Below are 4,454 nucleotides of genomic sequence, written 5' to 3'. Positions count from 1 at the left end.
GCTTTTCATACCCTGTGACATGTACAGTGGATGATTGAGCATTTAGAAATGTAATTTATAAACAATGGACTTATCATTATTATTTCATGTGGTTGTTATATTAGATGGATTCAATGTTAAGGGATCTTAAAGAATGTAACCAGTTGTGTATGTTATGTTTATTTTAGATGGACATTGCTATTACTTCCGTTATGGTGCATAAGTTATATGTGGTATTTACTTTCATATTTACAAAAAAAAAATGCTACCAAACTTAGTGAAATTCTAGGTTAATTCTTTGGATCCCTTGGTGGGGCATTACACATATTTAGCTACAGTCAGATGTCCCTTTCCTTGGCTTTGATTTCCTCTATCTAAAATGCTATTATTTGCATGTGTTTTACGATTAGAAAAGAATTTGGATACTGAAACTGTTTTGTTTTTGGCCTTCAAAGTCTTGAAGTATAAAGTTTAATCAAGTCCTTTCTTAATATCTTTCCCACTGCAGTTTTTGGAATCCCACTCACAAAAGCCACCCTTCGAACCTTCTTGTAAGGAGCCACCTAATATTAGACATACTAGTACCACTAATTATTTCATAGTACTTAGAAGAGATTGAAGGAAATCCTTAAATTCCAATCCAACAATGAGAAATCAAAATACAATTTGAATTTAAAAAAAAAAAGGCAAAATACCTATTTGGCAACAAATTCGACAACAACAGATTCAAAGAGTGTGCTGCCCTATTTTCTTACGATGTACACCATTGGAACTTGCTCTCCTTCCTTGTCCGAAAACCTGCACCAAAATATAGTAATTTCAACTTTCTGTCCTACAACATTGGAACTCATGATTGCCAATGTACTGCTCAAATTTTTTTTGAACTCTCTGAATAGGCTTTGAATAAGGTATCGACTTTTAAGTTTGTTTTTAATTTTCAAGAGAATGCAAAACCAATTCCTACTTACGTATCACCATGACATCAGCAATCTCAGGATGATAAAGAAGAAGTGCTTTTAATTCTGCTAGAGCAACCTACAAATCACAATGCACACCAATATCAAATCATCATTATGATTGTATTAAAATGGATTTCCATTTTTCGGTGTGTCCAAAAGAGTACATAGCAAGTCAGAAGCTAAGTCAATCTTGTTGAAGCAAAGGTAGCTTTTTAACTACTTGATAAGTTTTGTATTTAATGAGTTCTTTGAGCCTGTCTACTACAAAGAGATAGCCTTCATTATCAATGTAGCAGAGGCCGTTTGTACACAGCCACCCATTTTCATCCATGGCTAAACCAGTTGCTTTTGGATTGCTAAAGTACCCTGCAACTCAAGGGCACAGGTTAACCCACCATTTAAGACCTCTTCTACACTGGCACATTACTTACCATTATAGTAACTTAACTTGCAGCCTATAATTATTGCTATTTTAAGTTCTAAATTTTTGGGTAAGTTTCTGCTATTGCAAATTTTTATAGAATCCCCTATTTTTGCTACATACCGGGTGGGGACATGGCCCATTTTATTGCAATGAGGAGAATTGAAAACTGGGTCACACTATTTTCCTATGACTATTAGACATCTGAAAAATGCAAACCCTTTTTATTACATCAAAAACTTGCCCACATGTTCACTACAGTTTTGGGGAGCCTTGATTGATTAGTTTAGGGTCCCTTTTCTGATTGAACTCATGAATGAACATCTTTAACAGGAGGTTGTTTTTTCCTAAGCACATGCTTGAACTCTCACATATCTGCTTGAGAGAGAAAGCCAATCCATGAAGGTAAGTGCTTGGCAATAAAAGTAAATATTATGTTTGCAAAGGAAAGTAGTCATGTTTGGAGGTAGGCTAATTTACACTCGCCCTAATGCATTATTATCCTAGTGCCCGCTGAAAAAGAGATAAGGAAAGACATAAAAGGGCCATGACACCTAGCATCTTGATTATTGTTTCAAAGTTGTTCACAACTCTACAAAAGAACACTCAACATATCACACCTTATCCACTATGAAGATGAAAAATAAATCCACAGGGAAGGAAGAAAGATTTCCACACCTTTCATGATTGTTGGGCCACGAAGCCACAACTCCCCCCCACTTTGATTTGGAGCAAGAGCAATGCCAAAATCAAGATCCACAATCTTTGCCTACTGTTCCATAGTGTCTACTCTCCTCTTGGCTGTATGTTGATGCTCCTTTTGCTGTTGTTTCCGTCAACCCATAATCCTAGGAAAAAATGTTCCCACCAATCAGAAAACTAAAGCAGTGCTCAAAGTTTTTAAGGCTTCTGAAAACCAAAACAAAAACAAAACATAGATGGATGGTTTCAAACACTCTCATCAAATTCTAAGAGAATCTCTTCTTCTACCAAAGCTGAGGTTAAGAAAAAACCCTAAAAAGGAAGGTTAACTTACTAGCATTAATGTGATAGAGGGAAATCTAGAAATTAACTCTTCAATTAACTCCTTGCTGAGGGGCACTGTAGCACACGCCACAGAATGCAGAGACTTCAAATCATACTTCTTAGTAATCTCTATTTTAGTGAGAACCAGCAATATTGGGGGCACAAGAGGCAAATAGGTCACTTTGTACTTGATAATGGCCCCAAGCATTTCCCCCAACTCAAACTTAGATAGAACAACAATAGTGGATCTAGTGGCCAACAACCCACATGCAAAAGTTGCAACGCCATAGATGTGAAACATGGGGATAGTGCACAAAAAGAAATTGTCAGAAGTGGTAGACAATCTAAACTTGTTAATCAAAATAGAGACCATGGAAATGAGGTTTCTGTGGGTAGAGATGACGCCTATGCTGAGGTCAGTGGTGCCAGAGGAGTGAAGCAAGGTGGCAGTGTCATCCTACTTTATTCTCACATTTGGGGCTTTTGCAAGACCTGTTTCCATGAGATCCCCCAAATACATTGTGCCAGAGGAGCCACCATTGTTGGTTGTTTCCTGACTCAGTCCTGGCATCTTGGAGATGAGGACTAATGGTAGGTTGGCATCAGCCAATTTGTTTACCAGTAGTGGTGCAACGAAGGCCATGACAACAGGTGAGTCTCTGATCTGTTTTCTGATCTCTACAGCCGTGTTAAGTGGATTGGTGGTGATAACAATTGCACCCACGGACATGGTTGCCATGGAGATGATGGGGGAAGTAGATTGAATTGGGCGAGAGGATGAGAATTACATCGCCTTTGTTGATTCCCATTTCGGCTAAACCTGCTGCTAAGGATTTGACACTCTGCCATAGCTGGGGGAAGGTGATTTGATATCCAGTTGCAGAGTCAATGTAGGTGATCTTCCCAGAATGGGTTTGTGCGAGACAAAAGACGAGAGGCTCAAGTACTCATGTTGTGAAATATGGAGGGTTTTCGCTTGCTGTAGTAAATACCAGTTTTATTGCAGTATCCACTGCTAGGATCGACTGGCAAATCTGCCATGGATATCGTGCTTTGTCTCTCAACCCTTGAAAAAATATGTGCACTCAATAGAAATGGAAAGAAAGAAAAATAAGAGGAAATTTGATGTTTATATTTGCGTGTGTACGGATCCGAGACATTTGTATAAAACTTGTGGTTGTGGGAATAATATTATTAGTTCCTAATTTCACATTAACAATGACCAATCAAATTAAAAGAACTTAAAAGATTATATGAATCTTCAAATGTTCATATCTTTTCCTAATTTTTCATTATTTTATAAATCACATTTTTCATTCACTCAATTCATTCATACTATTTTTGGTGGAGGAAAAAATTAATTTTCTTCAACAAAAATACAAATATTTTTCAACAACTTATGCATTGATGAATGCATTAATTACTTATTAATTACAACTTTATCTTTTTCACATTTGTAACAAGTTGATAAGATTTTTTTTTGTTTTCCAATCATTTTATCTTCCACCTCACACAACATACAACATGTCTAATCAATATTAATTCTCACTAGCAATACAATTTCAATATGTTATATCTTTGTATTTCAATTTCTATTTTTTTAAAACTTTGATTTTTTAATAAAAGTAGTTAAATTATTACTATTATTTTACTTTTATAAAACTAAATTAAACAATATTATTATTTTAATTATATTTTATAATAGTATTTGTAATATGTATAATTAATAAGCATTACAATTTATAAATTATATCATTTATTATTATTAATATTTTTTATTTAAATAATTTATCATTTAGTTTAAACATATTTAAAACTTACATAAATATTTTAATATTAAATTAATAATTATATTTTATATCAAAAAACATACTAAAGGAAATAACCACAAAAAAAAAATTCAATTCTAAAAGATATATAAATTGTTATTAAGTTTTTATAAACTATGTATTAAAATTAAATAGACTTTATATTCTATTTCTTATTTATTACATCATATTTATTCATCAACATCAAATTTATATGTATTACATTTATTTATTATTTACAAATGTACATATTAAATTATA

General features: G+C 33.8%; 1 pseudogene; it reads right to left on the bottom strand.

Moving 5' to 3' along the window:
• Positions 1-428: 428 nt before the first annotated feature.
• On the bottom strand, positions 429-3,426 carry LOC149554594 (beta-phenylalanine coenzyme A ligase-like; annotated as a pseudogene).
• Between the last annotated feature and the right edge of the window lie 1,028 nt (positions 3,427-4,454).

The sequence above is a fragment of the Cupressus sempervirens genome, chromosome 5, assembly GCF_028749045.1.
Source record: "Cupressus sempervirens isolate cs-2001-9-10 chromosome 5, ASM2874904v1, whole genome shotgun sequence".
NCBI lineage: Eukaryota > Viridiplantae > Streptophyta > Pinopsida > Cupressales > Cupressaceae > Cupressus > Cupressus sempervirens.
The sequence above is the reverse complement of the archived record's forward strand: the minus strand, read 5'-3'. Positions and strand labels throughout refer to the sequence as shown.